Source organism: Budorcas taxicolor, chromosome 5, assembly GCF_023091745.1.
Source record: "Budorcas taxicolor isolate Tak-1 chromosome 5, Takin1.1, whole genome shotgun sequence".
Classification (NCBI taxonomy): domain Eukaryota; kingdom Metazoa; phylum Chordata; class Mammalia; order Artiodactyla; family Bovidae; genus Budorcas; species Budorcas taxicolor.
Genome location: NC_068914.1, coordinates 146,256,727 through 146,278,160, shown reverse-complemented (window position 1 = coordinate 146,278,160; position 21,434 = coordinate 146,256,727). Strand labels below are relative to the sequence as shown.

The window sequence follows — 21,434 nt, the reverse complement described above, 5'->3', positions numbered from 1 at the left end:
CACACCCAGAAATCAGAGAATTGTACTTGATGAATTAAACAAAGTTTTTTCATTGGATTATCTTCATTCAGTTCAAAATGTGTTCCTTTGATGACCACATGATGCACTTTTATTTTGGTTTTCCTCTTTTAGTTTCGAAACTTCCTTGATCTCACTTTGCCTGCGATATGCCCCAGCCACATCCTACTTCTTCAGCAGTAGCTACCCTTTCTGATTTTCTTTTCCATCCATCTCTATCTTTTAAAATGGTGTTTGCTTGTCTGAAGTGGGAGAAATGAGAAATAACAGCTTAGGTAGTAGATGGGAGAAGAGGGTGATGTAGTATGCTAACAACCTATTCAGTGAGTGTTTCCCACAAATATTTGCATATTGTATCCATATTGAGGCTTTTTCAACTTGGAACTCTCCAAATTATGGCTTGTTGCTCACTTCCTCTTCCTCCTCCTTCTTCTTCCTCCTTCTTTTAGAATTGTAAAACATTCAACATGTCATCTTCTTTTAGAATTATGAAACATTCATGAAATAAAGACAATGTGATCAATAGAAAGTTTTTCTGTGCTTCTGGCCTGGAAGAATTAATATTGTTAATATGCCTGTACTTGTAAAGTAATCTACGATTTAATGCAAGTCCTATCTAAATCCTAAAGACATTCTTTATAGAAATAGAGAAAACAATCTTAAATATGAGCATGTGGTTTAACTTTTATATATTCATGAATTTCCTGTTTTCTTATCATTATTGAATTTTAGTTCCATTCCATTATGGTCATGTAAGATACTTGGAATTATTTTAATATTTTTGAATTTGTTAAGACTTATTTGTAACCTAGCTTGGAGAATATTCCATGTACACTTGAGAAGAATGCATATTTTTCTGTGGTTATAATTAGTACAATGATAGCATTAAAATCAATTATTATCAGCCCTAAGCATTTTCTATGAGTCCTGTTTCAGAAGAAAAACCTTTAAAGGAGACGATCTGGAAACTGAGCTGTCTGTAAAAGTCCAACTGAGAACACACTCTCTCCCAGGTTCTTTGACAAATCCTAGGCTTTCAAGAGAGATGGCTGGGATTCTCTATGACTCTCTGAATTTTCTTAACACATTTTCTTTCTCACTGAGGTCACTGAAGAAATTCATGGAATTTTTTGGCATCAAAAAGTATCAGAAAGACAAGATGTGATGACATAAATGTGAATTAATAATAGTGTCTATATTTCTTCTCTGGAGCCATCACCTGCCTACAGGTTGGCATGCCCTCATGGATCCAGCCTCAGGACTTTCCCTAACCTAAGTCACTTGAGGACTAGTTCCTGAGAGATAAAACTGGTCAGAATATTAGTCCCACAAGTCCCATGAAAGCTTTCTAAGCTTGTCTGGATGCTAGGTCTCTAATCTCATAGCCCACATCCCTCTGGGTGGCTTCTGTTCTACGTATCTTTATGTTCAAGTGCCTGCATATCATATATTATCCTTGGATCTGTAGGTCCTAGGCTGCTAAATGAGAAATTCACTTCTCCAACCAATGCTAAAACATGTGTTCCCAGTATTCAGCCATTCCATTGATCTGAATTGGGCTCTGTAGTTTCTAGGCTCATAGACCTAGGAATTCACATTTCTAACCAGTCTCAAAGTGTATGTTCTTGGGATTCAGCCATTCCAAACTGACCTTGTAATCCTCCCAGATTTCTCTTCAGAAACCTGCTGATGAAAATTCAATTAGAACACTAACTGCCAAAGACTCTTTACATGCTCCACTCCTAAAAAGAAAAACTTTCACACCACGGCCTGTAATGTGAGGTTTCAAGTCAGTACCATCAACACTCATGGGTTTTGTTGTTTCTTCTTAGGATTTGTGCATCTGGCTGGAGGGGATAGACCCTGCTCAGGGCGAGTAGAAGTGTATTCTGGAGAAGCTTGGAACCCAGTGTCTAATGGGAACTTCACACTCCCCACTGCCCAGGTCATCTGTGCAGAGCTGGGATGTGGCAAGGCTGTGTCTGTCCAGGGACATGAGCTCTTCAGAGAGTTCAGTGCCCAGGTCTGGGCTGAAGAGTTCAGGTGTGAGGGGGAAGAGCCTGAGCTGTGAGTCTGCCCCAGAGTGCCCTGTCCAGGGGGCACTTGTCACCACAGTGGAGCTGCTCAGGTTGTCTGTTCAGGTGAGATGCAGGTCAGGCCTTTCACCTCTGTGAACACCCTGCTCAGGTGAGAAAGTCATGTAATTTTGCTGAAACTCTGTCTTCTTCTACCAGCATACTCAGAAGTCTGGCTCATGACAAACGGCTCCTCTCAGTGTGAGGGGCAGGAGGAGATGAACGTTTCTGGACGATGGAGAGTGCTCTGTGCCTCCCACTGGAGTCTGGCCAGTGCCAATGTTGTCTGTCATCAGCTCAGCTGTGGAGTCGCCATCTCCACCCCCAGAGGACCACACTTGGCGGAAGAAGGTGATCAGATCCTAACAGCCCAATTTCACTGCTCCGGGGCTGAGTCCTTCCTGTGGAGTTGTCCTGTGACTGCCCTGGGTGGTCCTGACTGTTCCCATGGCAACACAGCCTCTGTGATCTGCTCAGGTAAGAGAAAGGGAAGGGCTACTGGTGCTCAGGATGCTCCTGGAGTGAAATGTCCCCAAGACCAGAGATGGAGGGAAAATGGACTTCATAGTCAGATATTTCGTGGTGAAATATGGATCTTCTCATTGTTCCTTCATTTTTCAGGCCAGGGCAAGAAGTGTGAAGGGGAATAATATATTTTTAAGCTACACTGTTGCTCACATGTAATCATAGAGAACAATGTAGGAGCAGTAAGTGTAGACCTCAGTATGCAGCCCAGCCCAGAGCAGCAAGGAGAGTGTCCCAGCACCACAGCCACTGTCGTCCCCAGTGTCTGTGTCCTCCCTCCTCTAAAGGGAAAATCACTTAGCTAACTTCTGCTAACAGTGTTTTATCAATGCTTGAACTTTCTATAAAAGGATGCCGTATGTTGAATCTTTTGTATCTAATTCCTTAGCCTCAAAATTATGTTTGGGATTCACTCATGATGTTTATTGTAGCACTTTACTTTTTTTTTAAAATGACTTTAGAGTATCAGTACAGGACCACGTACTGATCCATTAGACTGACAGTAGATATCTGAGCTATTTCCAGTTCTTGACTATTACAAATATGATGCGACAACTTACCATGACAGTGTCTTTGGATGCAAATATGTGTTACTTATTTTCCACGTTTAACCCTTGGTCTTTTATTTTCATTTTCTTAATAAAATGGTGTCCTTTGATGAACTCATTTCTTAATCTTATGGAAACATAACATACCAACTTCTTTCTGTATATTTAATGCTTCTTATATACTTTAAAAAAGAATTTTGCCTACTCGAAGATCTTAAAAACAATCTCTAAGAGTATCTTATGGAACTTTTATCCTTTTACTCTTGCATATTATTGGGCATTCCTTCTGGGATTGATATCTGTGTAAGATAAGGGTCAGGCTTCATATGGATATCCAACTGACTCAGAATCTTTTTCTGAAAAGACTCTTCCCCACTGTAGTGCTGCCTTCATCATAAGCAGAAGGGCAAGTATGTCTGTCTTATTTGAGACTCTCTATTTGTTCCATGTTATCATTTGTCTGTCCTTGCACTAATACTGCATTTTCTTAATTATAAGTTCATAGTTGTTTTTCAATTGCTAAGTCATGTCTGACTCTTTGTGACCCCATGGACTACAGCACACCAGGCTTCCACGTCCTTCACTATCTCCCTGAGTTTCAAACTTTGTAGTAAGTCTGAATAATTTTAATTTACAAGAGTTACTTTATATAACTCCACTAACATCATTGCTTTTCTTACCAACTGTGCTGGTCGCTCTTGGTTGCTTGTATTTTGTATGAATTTAGAAATCAGTTTGTCATTTTTCACCAAAAGAAAAGCTTAAGGGTATTTACATTGAGATTAGGTTTAGAAGTTTGAGAGGAGACATAGAAATTTGAGGATGATTGACATTGACAATGTTGAGCTCCCCAAATCATTGACATAATACATCCTTCCATTCAGTTAGATCTTGAATTTCTCTCAGAGATTTTGCCCATCTTCTACTAGGTTTTCCCTAGGTATTTGATTTTTGATGTTATGAGTATTTTTGTGAAAGTGTCCTGGCCATGAATTCTCTTTGACTGATTTTCATCTTTTAATTTTTTAAATTTTGATGTAATTGAGACTAATAAACATGTTTGGAAGATAATATAAAAGTTCCCTGATGACCTTTATCTGGATTTCTCAATGTTAGTATCAACATTTTCTTTAATCTCTTTCTCTCTCTCTGTCCTTCCTTCTCTGTTCCCCTTCTGCCGTGTTTCTTCCTGAATATGCAAAATCTTTCTGAATTAAGTTGAGGACATGATGTTCCTTTACCTTTAGGACACTTCTGGGAATTTCCTTACAGAAACAGAGTTCAGTCAAGTCTCTAAATGACTTCAGCTCCAAGTGACATCTAATTGCAGCACTGAAAGACCGAACTGAGAGACTGCCAGACTGAGTCTTTTTCTGATTAATGACCCAAAGTCATAAGCAAAATGAAGTATATATGTTTTTCCTTCAGCTACTAAATTTTGCTTTTTCATAATGATCAAATTGCTAACATCCATTGGATCACAGAAAAAGCAAGAGAGTTCCAGAAAAACATCTACTTCTGCATGATTAACTACACCAAACCTCTGACTATGTGGATCACAACAAACTGGAAAACTCTTCAAGAGATGGGAATACCAGACCATCTTACCTACCTCCTGGGGAATCTGTATGCACATCAAGAAGCTACAGTTAGAACTGGACATGGAACAACAGACTGTTTCCAAATTGGGAAAGGAGTATGTCAAGGCTGTAGATTGTCACCCTGCTTATTCAACTTATATGCAGAGTACATCATGCGAAATGACGGGCTGGATGAATCGCAAGTTGGAATCAAGATTGCAAAGAGAAATATCACAAACCTCAGATATGCTAATGACACTACCCTTAAGGCAGAAAGTGAACAGGAACTGAAGAGCCTCTTGATGAAAGTGAAAGAGGAGAGCGAAATAGTTGGCTTAAAACTCAACATTCAAAAAACAAAGATCATGACATTCGGTCCCATCACTTCATGGCAAATAGACAGGGAAACAGTGGAAACAGTGACAGACTTTATTTTGGGGGCTCCAAAATCACTGCAGATGGTGATTGTAGCCATGAAATTAAAAGATGCTCACTCCTTAGAAGAAAAGCTATGATGACCAACCTAGACAGCGTATTAAAAAGCAGAGACATTGGTTTGGCAACAAAGACCCATCTAGTCAAAGCTATAGTTTTTCCAGTAGTCATGTATGAATGTGAGAGGTGGACCATAAAGAAGGCTGAGTGCTGAAGAACTGATGCATTTGAACTGTGGTGTTGAAGAAGACTCTTGAGAGTCCCTTGGACTGCAAGGAAATCAAACCAGCCAGTCCTAAAGGAAATCAGTTCTCATTGGAAGGACTGTTGCTGAAGCTGAAGTTCCAATACCTTGGCCAACTGATGTGAAGAACTGACTCATCTGAAAAGACCCTGATGCTGGGCAAGATTGAAGGCAGGAGGAGAAGGGGACAACAGAGGATGAGATGTTTAGATGGCATCAGCGACTCGATGGATATGAGTTTGAGCAAGCTCCAGGAGTTGGTAATGGACAGCGAAGACTGGTATGCTGCAGTCCATGGAGTTGCAAAGAGTCGGACATGACTGAGAGACTGAACTAAGTTTTGGGGGAAAATCTGCTATACAATATAGCCAGAACCTGAATTTCTGATTCAAAGAATACCCTCTGATCTTGCATTTTGATGTTTGTACCTTATGCTGAGCTAATGTGTGGCTACACTTATTCTTTAGTTCTTAGTTTCTGGTAACAAGTTTTTGTGCTCTAGAAGTATTTGGTTTTTGTTATCATTTCTCTACAAAGATACACATTTTGTCAGTGCTTAATTCCACAAGCACTTTAATCATGGCTATTTAAATTCTCTGTCAGGTAACTCTAGCAGCTGAAAACCCTGGGAAATTCTTTGTAGTGTCTCCTTTTTCCTTTCTGTTTTTCATGAGATCTATTTTTTATGTGTTTGTTTTAAAGATAGATATTGAAGAAACTGTAGAACTCCTTCAGAAAGAATTTTGTTTTGCTTCTACTTAGGTGTAGATTTGGGTTTCCCTGGTGTCTTAGATGGTAAAGCATCAAAGCTGGAGATGTGGGTTACATTCCTGGGTTGGGAAGATCCCTTAGAGGAGGGTGTGGCAACCCACTCCATATTCTTGCCTAGAGAATCAGCATGGGCGGAGGAGCCTGGAGGGCTACAGTCCATAGGGTTGCAAAGAGTCAGACAAGACTGAGTGACTAAGCACAGCTCAGGGATAGATTTAGCGATAAGACATCTTACTTAACTCATTCTTACAGCAACACTTGGGTCAAAACAAAAATTGTGGTACTGTCAGAAGCAGAACTCTCCTTGGAGAAGGTGAACACTAAGAGTATGATAGCTTTACTGCTGGGTCACAACTTTCATCTTAGGCTCCATCACTAGGTCATTATTTCCCTTAACAGTTTCTTGTTATTCAACCCTTCCAGACCTCTGATCCTTGCTGTTTCTGCAGGAAATCACATCGAGGTGCTGCCGCAGTGCAATGATTCCATTTCTGAACCAGCAGGCTCTACGGTCTCAGAGGAGAGCGTCCCCTGCTGCTCAGGTGAGGGTGACACAGGACAGAAAACCCTTCTCAACCCTTGGGGTCACCTCCCCATTGTCCAATTTCTGTCTCCTCAGACAACAGACAGCTCCGCCTGGTGGACGGAGGAGGTCGTCGCGCCGGGAGAGTGGAGATCCTTGACCAGGGCTCCTGGGGCACCATCTGTGATGACAACTGGGACCTGGACGATGCCCGCGTGGTGTGCAGGCAGCTGGGCTGTGGAGAAGCCCTCAATGCCACGGGGCCTGCTCACTTTGGGGCAGGATCAGGGCCCATCTGGCTGGACGACCTGAACTGTGCTGGAAACGAGTCCCACGTGTGGAGGTGCCCTTCCCGGGGCTGGGGGCGGCAAGACTGCAGACGCAAGCAGGACGTGGGGGTCATCTGCTCAGGTCTGGGCTGCACGCTGTCCACAGGCTGGGGGAGGGGTGGGGCCCTGGAGGACGGGGGTCTGAGCCCTGAGGGAGAGATGCTGAAAGGACCAGAGAAGGAGGCTTCCTCCCATGGAGCCTGTCTTTCCAGATGATACGAAGATGAAGTGCTTTCACTTCCTCCTGCAGCAGCCGAGGTTCTGGTCCTTTCTTTTCAGCAGTGTTTCCTGGCAGATCCTTTTCTCACAGGTTTTTTTGAAAGCAGGGCTATCTCTCCAGTTACATACAAAAAATTTAAACCCACAGTACTAGTTTTCATTTGCTTACGTAACAACATGCCAACTAGTGGTCTGAAACAATGTGTGTTTACCACCTTACTTCTGTAGCTTAGATGTGCAGCACGGATCTCACTGGGCTGGGGTCACGGCTCTAGCAGTGCCACATCACTTTTGCGGCTTTAGGGGCGAATCTGTTTCTTGTCTTTTCAAGCTTCTAGAAACTGCCTACATTCTTTGGTTCATAGTCCCCTTCATCCATTTTCAGATCAGCAGTGCTGCCTGTCTTCAACCATTATCCTCAGTCACATCTCTCTCTCTAACCAGAGCTAAGAAAAGTATTCTACTTGTAAAGACAGTGGGTCTAAGGATGTGGCTCACATTGTTAATACAGTATTCTAGCTTAAACTCACCATCCCACTGTCCTTACCTTAGTCACATTTGTAAATCCCTCTTGTCCGATATGGTAACAGATTCACAGGTTGCAGAGATTGGGATGTGGACATTCTGGGGTTAATTATTCTGCCCATCTCCCCAGTATCTGCATCACATCCCTTTGACATACTCTTTAAAGATTTTGTCAGGAAGCAGGATTCAGCTTCCCTCCCTCACTAGCACCCACGAAGTTTGGTCTTCCTCTCAATTCAAATCCTCTACACCATCGTGGTAGAAATAGAAAGACAGACACAAATGGACAAAGTCAGTTAAAAGGGAGGCAATGTCAGTCTTGTCATCTAGTGGGTATCTCTTGAACATTCAGAGATGACTGTTCACCATTTCTAGAAGAAAGGAAAACCTAGAACATACAGCAAAGTTTTTGCTGTGTCCTGTCTCCTCCCCTTTCAACCTTAGAGTTCCTGGCCCTCAGGATGGTGAGCGAGGACCAGCAGTGTGCTGGGTGGCTGGAAGTTTTCTACAACGGGACCTGGGGCAGTGTCTGCCGCAGCCCCATGGAAGACATCACTGTGTCCGTGATCTGCAGACAGCTTGGCTGTGGGGACAGTGGAACCCTCAACTCTTCTGTTGGTCTCAGGGAAGGTTCTAGACCCCGGTGGGTAGATGGAATCTGCTGTCGGAACACTGACACCTCTCTCTGGCAGTGTCCTTCTGACCCTTGGAATTACACTTCATGCTCTCCAAAGGAGGAAGCCTATATCTCGTGTGCAGGTGACTTACTGTCTGTTTCTGTGTGTCTGTCCCAACCCTGTAGGATGCAGTGAGATTTGGTATTTTAAAATCTAAGTGATATTTTAGTAATTTAATTTGGGTCCACAAAAATGACATTAAGTAAAAATGTTAGTCACTCAGTCGTGTGTGACCATTTGCAACTCTGTGGACTGTATAGCCTGCCAAGCTCCTCTGTCCATGGCATTCTCCAGGCAAGAATACTGGAATGGGTTGCCATTCCCTTCTCCAGGGGATCATCCTGACCCCAGGTATCAAAATCGGTCTTCCACATTGCAGTCAGATTCTTTACCGTTTGAGCCACCAGAGAAATCTAAATGAGATAAGGATGGAACTAATTTAATTCACGTATTCTAACCTTGATTGTTAAAATTTTTGAGATGTAATTCTTGTCACATTGTACTAGTCCTAAGTGTACAACATGGTATTTATGTATTTGTACATATTGGTAAATAATCACCACAGGTATAGTAATATCCATCACAACATGTAGTTGCAATTATTTTTCTTATGATGAAAACTTTAAGATGTATTTTCCTACCTACTCTCAAGTATAAAATACAGGGTTAACTGTAGTCACCACGCTGTACATTACATCCTCATGACAGTAATTTTAGACCTGGAAGTTTGTATCTTTTGGCTACCTTCACCCATCCCATTTTGACCACATTGACCCTCTGGAAACCACCAAACTGTTCTTTGCATCTCTGAATTCATTTTTCTGTTTTGGTTTCTTGTTTTAAAATTTTTAATAATCCACATGTAAATAAGATTAAATGGTATTTCTCTTTCTCCATTTGATTTAGTTCATTTAGCATAATGCCCTCAGGTTCCATCCATGTTGCAAATGGCAAGATTTTCTTCTTTTTTATGGCTGGATATATGTACATAGCAAATTTTATTTATCCATTCATCCATCAAAAAAGGCTTAATAATGTTTGGCTATTTTAAATAATTCTGCAATGAACATCGGGTTGCACATATCTTTTAAGTTAGTGTTTTTATTTTCTTCAGATAGATACCCCAAAGTGAAATTACTAACTCACATGGCAGTTTTATTTTTAGGTTTGAGTTTCTACTGAGGAACCTTAATACTGTTTTCATGGTGGCTGCACCAGCTTATCTTTCCCCCAACTGTGCACAAGCTTTCTCTTCTCGCCACATTCTCAAAACTTCTCATTATTTCTTGTCTTTTTGATAAAAACAACTCTATGAGGTGATATCTCATTGTGGTTTTGATTTGCATTTTCCTGATAATTAGTAATGTTGTGTATCTTTTCATGTACCTTTTCATGAACAACTGTATGCTTTCTTTGAAAAAATGTCTATTCAGGTCCTCTGCCCATTTTTAAATGAGACTGTATTCTTTTGCTATTGAGTTGTATGAGTCCTTTATGTATTCCACATATTAACCCATATCAGAAATATATTTAGCAAATATTTTCTCTACTATAGATTGTCTTTCCATTAAAAAAAAATATTTTCCACCACAATATCTTTGCCCTTTATTTATATATTTACCAACCTGCATGCCCTACTGGATCTTAGTTCCACAAACAGAGATTTAATCTGGGCCATGGCAGTGAGAGCACTGAGTCCCAACCCCTGGACTGCCCCGTAAGTTCTTCATTTTGCTGATGGTGTCCTTTGTTGCACAGAAGTTTTTTAGTTTTATGTCGTCCCACTTAGTTAGTTTTGCTCTTGTTGCCTTTGCTTTTGGCATCAAATCCAAAAAGCCCCCACCAAAACTGCTGTTTATGACTTTTTCTTCCAGGATTTTTATGGCTTCAGGACTTATGATTAAGTCTTTGATCCATTTTGAATTAATTTCTGTGAATGGTATAAGAGAGTGGTCCAGTTTTATTTTTTGCATGTAGCTGTCCACTTTTCCCAACACCATTTATTGAAGAGACTGTCCTTTCCGCTTTGCATATTCCTAGTTCCTCTGTCAAAAATTAATTAACTGCAGGTATTTGGGTTTATTTCTGGGATCTCTATTCTATTCTGTTGATCTCTGCACCCATTTTTATACCAACACTATACTGTTTTGCTTAATACAGCTTTGAAATATAGTTTTAAATCAGGAAACATGGCACCTCCAATATTGTTTTTCTTTCTCAAGATTGCTTTGGCTATTCAAGCTCCTTAGTGGTTCCATACAAATTTTAGGATTATTTGTTCCATGTCTGTGAAAATTTCCTTTGGAATTTTGATTACAAAATGCACTATCTTTCATCATTGTCTTAGAGTTTCAGGATACAGGACTATCACCTCTTTGGTTAAATTTGTTCCTAATAATTTATCATTTTTTTGTTCAACTGTAAATAGAATTGTTTTCTTAATTTTTCCTTATGGCAATTTGTTATTAGTGTATAGAAATGCAACTGATTTTTGTATATGAAGTTCGTATCTTGCGACTTCACTGAGGGTATTAGTTCTAACAGATTTTGGTGGGGGCTTCAGGGTTTTCTATATATAATATTATGAAATCTCCAAATAGCATCAGTTTTGTCTTTTCCTTTCAGATTTGTGTGTCCTTATTTTTTTTTCCTTGCCAGACTGTTTTGGCTAGGAATACCAAAACTATGTTGAATAAAAGTGATGATTAAGCATCTTTGTCTTGCATCTGATCTCAGAGAAAAAATATTCAGCTTTTTACTGTTGAGTATGAGGCTAGCTGTGAGCTTGTCATATGGTCTTTACTATGTTGAGGTATAATCCCTCTGTATCTGCTTTATAGAGGTTTTTAATCAGAAATGGATGTTAATGTTTTCAAATGTTTTTTGATTTTGATTTTGTTTACTTGGTGTATCACATTGATTAATCTGTGAATATTGAACCATCCTTGCATCCTTTGGAACAAATCTCACTTGATCATTGTGCATGATCCTTTGGATGCACTATTGAATTATGTTTTTTAATATTTTGTTGAGGATTTTTGTCCCTCTGTTTATCAGAGATATTTCCTGTCTGGTTTTGATATCAGAACAATGTTGGCCTCATAAAATGAGTTTGGCAGTGTTCCTTTCTTCTGCTTTTGAAGAGGCTGAGAAGGTTCCACCACTTAATACCATTGCACTGGGAGCTGGGATTTCGACAGCAAGTGCTGAATGAAGTAAATAAATGTTGGGGGGTGACAGATGTTCAAGCCAAAGTGCTTATTCCCTGCACCATTTCTCTCTCTCTCTCTTTCCTACATACACAAACACACACACCCCGTTCAGATATATCGTGAATGATATGCTGGGTGTTGCCTGAGGACTGTGGTGATAGATATTTCACATAGCAGAGAGAATGTGGTGACAGATATTTCAAAAACATATATTCACCACTCCTTGCCTCTCTTGTGTCATCCCTTTGTCTTTTCCACTTGAAGGCTAAAGAATCATTAAACTATTAAATCTTTTATTGATGATAGTTTTTTTACAGTAAAGCACAAGGAAGTGGGAGGTGGTTAAGTCTCTGACCCTGAAAGTGAGTAATCACCTTGCAGAGATCTTGCCATCACTTTCTCAGAGGATCTCTGTATAGATTGGGTAGGAGGTTTGATAGGATGATGTGGAAAGAATACATTAATTCTGATATTTTTAAACAGGTACATTTTACACTTATGTATATTTCTTTCAGGCTTTTATGCCTTTTTCTTGGTGTTTTGTTTGTAATTTCTGTTTCCTCTGATTACTTAGCCTTCTCAGTATATCTATTTGAGTTTATTGCAGTTTTACTTTCAGTTCAGTTTAGTCACTCAGTCGTGTCTGACTCCTTATAACCCCATGGACTGCAGCACACCAGGCCTCCCTGTCCATCACCAACTCCCAGGGTTTGCTCAAACTCATGTCCATTGAGTCAGTGATGCCATTCAATCATCTCATCCTCTGTCGTCCCCTTGTCCTCCCCCTTTCAATCTTTCCCCAAATCAGGGTCTTTACCAATGAGTCAGTTCTTCACATCAGGTGACCCAAGTATTGGAGTTTCAGCTTCAGCATCAGTCCTTCCAATGAATATTCAGGACTGATTTCCTTTAGGATGGACTGGTTTGAACTGCTTGCAGTCCAAGGGACTCTCAAGAACCTTCTCCAACACTACAGTTCAGAAGCATCAATTCTTTCGTGCTCAGCTATCTTTATAGTACAACTCTGACATCCATACATGACTACTGGAAAAACCATAGCCATGCTATCTAGGTTGGTCATAACTTTCCTTCCAAGGAGTAAGCATCTTTTAATTTCATGGCTGCAGTCACCATCTGCAGTGATTTTGGAGCCCCCCAAAATAAAGTCTGTCACTGTTTCCATTGTTTCCCCATTTATTTGCCATAAAGTGATGGGACCAGATGCCATGATCTTCGTTTTCTGAATGTTGAGCTTTAAGCCAACTTTTTCACTCGCCTCTTTCACTTTCATCAAGAGGCTCTTTTGTTCTTCTTCACTTTCTGTCATAAGTGTGGGGTCATCTGCATATCTGAGGTTATTTCTCTTTCTCCCGGCAATCTTGGTACCAGTTTGTGCTTCATCCAGCCCGGCATTTCTCATGATGTCCTCTGCATAGAAGTTAAATAATCAGGGTGACAATATATAGCCTTGATGTATTTCTTTCCCTATTAGGAACTAGTCTGTTGTTCCATGTCCAGTTCTAACTGTTGCTCCTGACCTGGATACAGGTCTCTCAAGAGGCAGGTCAGGTGGTCTGGTATTCCCATCTCTTGAAGAATTTTCCACAGTTTGTTGTGATCCACACAGTCAAAGGCTTTGGCATAGTCAATAAAACAGAAACAGATGTGTTTCTGGAAGTCTCTTGCTTTTTCAATGATCCAGCAGATGTTGACAATTTGATCTCTGGTTCCTCTGCCTTTTCTAAAACCAGCTTGAACATCTGGAAGTTCACAGTTCATCTATTGTCGAAGCTTAGCTTGGAGAACTTTCAGCATTACTTTGCTAGTGTGTGAGATGAGTGCAACTGTGTGGTAGTTTAAACATTTTTAGACATTGCCTTTCTTTGGTATTGGAATGAAAACTGACTCTTTCCAGTCCTGTGGCCACTGCTGAGTTTTCCAAATTTGCTGGCATATTGAGTGTAGCACTTTCACAGCATCATCTTTTAGGATTTGAAATAGCTCAACTGAAATTCCATCACTTCCTCTAGCTTTGTTTGTAGTGATGCTTCCTAAGCCCACTTGACTTTGCATTCCAGGATGTCTGGTTCTAGATGAGTGATCATACCATCGTGATTATCTGGGTCCTGAAGATCTTTTTTTGTATAGTTCTTCTGTGTATTCTTGCCATCTCTTCTTAATACCTTCTACTTCTGTTAGGTCCATACCATTTCTGTCCTTTATTGAGCCCATCTTTGCATGAAATATTCCCTTTATCTCTAATTTTCTTGAAGACATCTCTAGTCTTTTCCATTCTATTGGTTTCCTCTATTTCTTTGCAGTGATCACTGAGGAAGTCTTTCTTATCTTTCCTTGCTATTCTCTCCCTTCAAGGAGATTCCATAAGCCTCTTATCCTCCTCCACCAGAGGGCAAACAAACTGAAAACCACAATTACAGAAAACTGACCAATCTGATCATATGGACCACGCCTTGCCTAACTCAGTGAAACTATGAGCCATGCCAATACGGCCACCCAAGATGGACAGATCATGGCGGAGAATACTGACAAAATGTGGTCCAGTGGAGAAGGGAATGGCAAACCACTTCAGTATTCCTGCCTTGAGAACCGCATGAACAGTATGAAAAGGCAAAAAGATAGGGCACTGAAAGATGAACTCCCCAATCTGGTAGGTGCCCAAATTGCTACTGGAGATCAGTGGAGCAATAACTCCAGAAAGAATGAAGAGATGGAGTCCAAGCAAAGACAACACTCAGCTGTGGATGTGACTGGGGATAGAAGCAAGTCTGATGCTGTGAAGAACAATATTGCATAGGAACCTGGAATGTTAGGTCCATGAATCAAGGCAAATTGCAAGTGGTCAAACAGGAGATGGCAAAAGTGAACATAGACATTTTAGGAATCAGAGAACTAAAAAGGACTGGAATGGGTGAATTTAACTCAAATGACCATTATATCTACTACTGTGGGCAAGAATCCCCTAGAAGAAATGAAATAGCCATCATAGCAAACAAAAGAGTCCAAAGTGCAGTAGTTGGATGCAATCTCAAAAATGACAGAATGATCTCTGTTCATTTCCAAGGCAAACCATTCAATATCACAGTATTCCAAGTCTATGCAATGGCAACCCATTCCAGTACTCTTGTCTGGAAAATCCCATGGATGGAGGAGCCTGGTTGGCTGCGGTCCATGGGGTAGCTCGGAGTTGGAGATGACTGAGCGACTTCACTTTCACTTTTCACTTTTATGCATTGGAGAAGGAAATGGCAACCCACTCCAGTATTCTTGCCTGGAGAATCCCAGGGACAGGGGAGCCTGGTGGGCTGCCGTCTATGGGGTCACACAGAGTCAGACACGACTGAAGCAACTTAGTAGAAGTAGCAGCATGCCCGAACCAGTAATGCTGAAGAAGCTGAAGTTGAAGCTATGAAGCTTCTAGGAAAGCTTCTATGAAGACCTACAAGACCTTTTAGAACTAACACCCCCAAAAGATGTCCCTTTCATTATAGGGGACTGGAGTGCAAAAGTAGGAAGTCAAGAAACACCTGGAGTAACAGGCAAATTTGGCCTTGGAGTAAGAAAAGAAGGCAGGGCAAAGGCTAACAGAGTTTTGCCAAGAGAATGCACTGGTCATAGCAAACACCCTCTTCCAGCAACACAAGAGAGGACTCTACACATGGACATCACCAGATGGTTAACACCGAAATCAGATTGATTATATATTATTTGCAACCAAAGATGGAGAAGCTCTATACGGTCAGAAGAAACAAGACCAGGAGCTGACTGTGGCTCAGATTATGAACTTCTTATTGCCAAATTCAGACTTAAATTGAAGAAAGTAGGGAAAACCACTAGACCATTCAGGTATGACCTAAATCAAATCCCTTACAATTATACAGTGGAAGTGAGAAATAGATTTAAGGGACTAGATCTGATAGACAGAGTGCCTGATGAACTATGGATGGAGGTTCATGACATTGCACAGGAGACAGGGAGCAAGACCATCCCCAAGAAAAACAAATGTGAAAAAGCAAAATGGCTGTTGAGGAGGCCTTGCAAATAGTTGTGAAAAGAAGAGAAGCAAAAAGCAAAGGAGAAAAGGACAGGTATACCCATTTGAATTCAGAGTTCCAAAGAAGAGCAAGGAGGGTTTTGCTTTGCTCAGTAGCTATTTGTCTTTTTCTGAAGTCTACTTGGTAAATCTGTATATTCCCTTAAAGAGTTTCTTCTTACTACAGAAATATTCTCTTATGCATATGTTATATTGAATAATAGATGAGAGTAGTTTAGAGTCTATTTAACAATTTTCCATTAAAACCCATGGTGAATTCATGTTGATGTATGGCAAAACCAATACAATATTGCAAAGTAATTAGCCTCCAATTAAAATAAATAAATTTATATTAAAAATTATGTAAGTGAAATTTTAAATATAAATTTATTCTGTGTTTATGGACTAATTTTCTTTAATATACCTTATTTTCATAAACAATTATCATTAATTTATATTTGCTTCACTATTTTGTTGATTAGCATTGATTTAAAGAAAATATATTTCACCGAATTGTATTCATCTGCTCATTTATTTAATAAATATTTAACAAGCTCTTATCATGGTATTTAGAAAATGTTCTCCATCCATACTTGTTGAATGAGTGCATACAATGTGCAAGCACTGTCCTGATAGAAGAAACACAGGGTAATTAAAGTATGCAAGGTCTTTCCTTCATTCATGGGTGCGTTAGTGTGTATGTGTGCCTGTATAGACGGCTGTGTTTGTATTTGTTATTGAATGTGCAGAGTGATTAATAAATGAATATTTATAGGTGTTTCAGATATCTTTCTCTATCTTTAATTTTTTCTCTAGAATATTTTACAAATTTTCTTATTTATTTTTAGGAACTGTATAAACTAACATCATTTACCATTTTTCACATTATTTGGAAATATTTCCCCATGTTTTGTGTATGATTTTGTGTATGTAGGTTTGTATATGTGTATGGGAGGCTATGTGATGAAATTTATAACGTTTTAATTTTTTGACTATGCCTTTAATGCAATGTTTCAAATGCCATTCTTCATCTCAAAATAACTTTTAATCAAGTTTATTTTCTACAAATGATTTTATAATTCCACTAAATAATATTTAAAACCTTACTGCATATAAATTTATTTTACTGTGCATGATGGTGTAATATTGTCATCAGTTAGGAATTACATTTTAGATATGTGGTATTTTTACTTATAATTTCAAATAAAAATATATTATTTCACGATCTCATGGATATGACACCAAAAGAATAGGTAAAAACAGACAAGTGAGAATATCCCAGATGGCTCAGTGGTAAAGAGTTCACCTGCCAGTGGAGGAGACACACAAGGCACGGATTCAACTCCTGGGTCAGGAAGATCCCCTGGAGAAGGAAATGGCAACTCACTCCAGTATTCTTTCCTGGGAAATCTCATGGACAGAGGAGCCTTGCAGGCTATACTCCATGGGGTCACAATGAGTTAGACACAACTGAATGACTGAACACAAGCATGACAGTAAAAGAAACAACAGTAGAGTGAAAAGGCACGTTACAGCAAGTCATATAAGGGATTAATTTCCAAAATAAATAAGAATCCTACAGCTCAAGAGGAAAACAAAGCAACAGCAACAAAAGCTCTAATAAATTGATTTAAAAAATTGGTCAGGGTCTAGCCATTTCTCCAAAGAAGACATATGGATAGCTAACAGGTATATGAAAATATACTGACTTCTGTAATCATCAGAGAAATGTAAATGAAAACCACGATAAGATGTCATCTTACACCTGTCAAAATGGCTATAATTTTAAAAAAGACAAGTGTTGGCAAGGTTGTGGAGAAACTGGAACTCTTCTGAATGTTTATCCACATTAAATGTGTATATTGCATCTCAAAACTATGACCAAAAAATCTGTATGATTTATAGTGATTTGCCTTTTCATCCTGGTATTGTTGAGTTTTTCTCTCTGTTCTTGATTAGTATTGCTCAGTGTTGATCAATTTTCAGTGAGCCATGTTTGAATAGCTTTCCTCTATTGTCTTTGTCTTATGCTTACTTTGGTTTTTAGATTAACTTTATTTTTTTCTTTATTAATTACAATCTTGTACATCCTTTAGGCTTTATTTCTCCTAGCTTCTTAAATGAAAGCTTACATTTTTTCATTTTTCATCTTTCCTCTTTTCTAAATCTAGGGTATAAATTTCCCTTAGACACTACTTTAGTTGCATTGGAAGAATTTAGTTACAGAATACCTTTGTTACCATTATTTCACAATATTTTCAAGTTTGAAAGTTATTTCCAGACGCAGGAATTCTTTGGAAGAATATTTCTTAATTTTCTCAGTAGGGATGGCTAAGTATATTTTATTATTAATACTTAACTTAATTTCACTCTGGTCAAAGTAAATATTCTGTATAAATTCAATTCTCTGAAGGTTTTTGTTCTATCATGTGATCATCAAAACATCTACTTCTGCTTTATTGACTATGCCAAGCCTTTGACTATGTGGATCACAACAAACTGTGGAAAATTCTTCAAGAGATGGGAACACCAGACCACCTGACCTACCTCTTGAGAAATCTGTCTGCGGGTCAGGAAGCAGTAGTTAGAACTGGACATGAAACAACAGACTGGTTCCAAATAGGGAAAGGAGTATGTCAAGGCTGTATATTGTCACCCTGCTTATTTAACTTATATGCAGAGTACATCATGAGAAATTCTGGGTTGAATGAAGCACAAGCTGGAATCAAGATTGCTGGGAGAAATATCAATAACCTCAGATATGCAGATGACACCACCCTTATGACAGAAAGTGAAGAACTAAAGAGCCTCTTGATGAAAGTGAAGGAGAGTGAAAAAGCTCAACATTCAGAAAACTAAGATCATGGCATCCGGTCCCATCACTTCATGGCAAATAGATGGGGAAACAGTGGAAACAGTGCCAAACTTTAGTTTGGGGAGCTCCAAAATCACTGCAGATAGTGACTGTAGCCATGAAATTAAAAGATGCTCACTCCTTGGAAGAAAAGCTATGAACAACCTAGACAGCATATTAAAAAGCAGAGACATTACTTTGCCTACAAAGGTCCATCTAGTCAAGGCTATGGTTTTTCCAGTAGTTATGTATGGATGTGAGAGTTGGATTATGAAGAAAGCTGAGCACCAAAGATTTGACACTTTTGAACTGTCGTGTTGGAGAAGACTCTTGAGAGTCCCTTGGACAGCAAGGAGATCCAACCAGTCCATTCTAAAGGAAATCAGTCCTGAATATTCATTGGAAGGACTGATGTTGAAGCTGAAATTCCAATAATTTGGCCACCTGATGTGAAGAACTAACTCATTTGAAAAGACTCTGATGCTGGCAAAGGTTGAAGGTGGGAGGAGAAGGGAACAACAGAGGATGAAATGGTTGGATGGCATCACTGACTCGATGGACATGAGTTTGAGTGAACTCTGGGAGTTGGTGGTGGACAGGGAGGCCTGGCATGGTGCAGTCCATGGAGCTGTAGAGTCAGACATGACTGAGTGACGGAACTGAGCCGAACTGATGATCATTTAAAAATGGAAGTTTCCAGTGAATTAACAATAATGTAAATAACAAATGCTTTCATTGTTGGCGTATTGCTCTATATATGTTATTTGGCTAACTGTGTTGTTTACATCTGCTATATTCTTCATTCTTTTTTGCATACTTGGTCTGCATGCTATTGAAAAATGGATGTTAAAGCCCCCCCCATTTTGATTATGATTTTATCTACTTCTGTTCTTTGTTCTGTCAAGTATTATTCTGTATTTCAAAGCAATGTTTTGACATTTTCTTGGATTTTAATATCTATAATATCTTCATTAAGGGTGTATCCTGTTATAATCATGAAAATACCCTCTTTAACTCAATTAGCACATCTTGCTTTGAAGTCTACTTTCTGTGACCTTTATATAGCTATTCCAGTTTTCTTACAATTAGGATTCACAAAGTATGTACATTTTTTCCATCATTTTACTTTCAACCTTTCTTTACCCTCATATATAAGCTGAATATCTTCATGGTGGCCTTTATATGGATTTTGTGGTTTCATCAAGATGGGCTTTAATTTGAAGTATCTAATCAATTTACTGTAACTGCAATTATTGGTATTGTTGGGCTAGTATCTATCATTTCCTATTAATTGACCCATGTGCTTTATGTTCTTTTTTTCCTCTCTTTCCCCTCTTCTTTTGTATTAAACAGATCTGTTATTATTCCAAATTTTCCTTTTTCCTTTGATTTTCAGCAGCTTTACTAGGTGTGGGAGTTTTCACGCCCATCCATCCATTTTTAAAAATTCTCAGTTATTGTATCTCCAAGTGTTACTTCTGCTGCTCTGTCTCTCTGTCTGAGCTTCTCTTCTCCTCCTGTAACGCCTCCTTCTTCTCATCTCTCACCTCTAGGACTCCTCTAAGTCAGTAATTCTGTGTAGCGTTCTATCTAAAATTCTTCTAAACTTATTAATTCAACTCTCTAGACATTTTATTTTCAGTTGGTAACTGTTCCTTGATTTTTTATAGTTATAATTAGTTGTTAATGTTTTTCATCTTTTCACCCATTTATTCTCTCATTTCCTCTTTTTCCTCGATATATTGATCATGGTTAAAATCTATATCTGCTAACTCCAGCTCCTCTGTCATGTGAGCCTCTGCCTTCTCTTATTTTCTTTTTTTCACTTTGATAGTAGGTCATGTCATCCCATGCCTTTGGCATTGAAAAAATGATCCTCCAGATACATTTTCTAACCCTTGAGAGGATTCATATTCTGTTTTGTTAAGCAAGTAGGAGAAGGTTCGAAATCACTCAAATATATAAATACAACTGAGAACTGAGCTGTAACAAGTCTAGGTCGAGGTTTTGGTAGCCCTCAATCCACCTCTTACCTCTGTCCATGCGGCATGGGCCTTCAGAGATTTGGTTGAGAACCTGGATATTCTGGTAGCTCAGCACCCAAGAGAGGGCGGGAATCGCCACTCTGCTCTCCCAGACTTTTGACATAGATCTTTGGCTTCCTGCCAGCTTCATGGCTGTATAATGAGCACACATTTGAGGGAAGAGTCTGCTGTGTGAGAGAGGCTTTCAGATCTCCAACTCTGTCTCACCACCAGGTAACCCCAAATTATGCTGGCTTCTCTGTCCAAATAGGAGTCCTCTGTTTCTCTGAGCCCGGATTCTGAGCCATTAACCCAGGCACCAAATTGGGAAATTCCTCCAGAGAAAAAGGAGCTGTAGATCCTTGGCTAACATCGAAACATATTACACGATCTCCACTCTTTAGCATTTTAGCATATTTAGTCCATGTTGTGTCCACAAATGTCTGATACCTTTCAGTTCAGTTCAGTTGCTCAGTCGTGTCCTACTCTTTGCGACCCCATGAATTGCAGCACGCCAGGCCTCCCTGCTCATCACCAACTCTCAGAGTTCACTCAAACTCACGTCCATCTAGTTGGTGATGCCATCCAGCCATCTCATCCTCTCTCGTCCCCTTCTCCTCCTGCCCCCAACCCCTCCCAGCATCAGAGTCTTTTCCAATGATACCTTTACTTAAAGAAAATTTCCAGCATTTGAAGTTGTGTCTAACAACACCATTGGCCTACTTTCTCTTCCATTCTTCATGGAAGTCCAGAATTTGAGGTTTTATTCTCTACTTTATCACTTACTTAAACTACAACAGTGATAGACATCATTTAACCTTTCT

The 21,434-nt window shown here is 39.5% G+C and overlaps 1 pseudogene; it reads left to right on the top strand.

Moving 5' to 3' along the window:
- Positions 1 to 21,434, top strand: part of LOC128048721 (antigen WC1.1-like) — a 51,238-nt pseudogene that overhangs the window by 12,648 nt on the left and 17,156 nt on the right.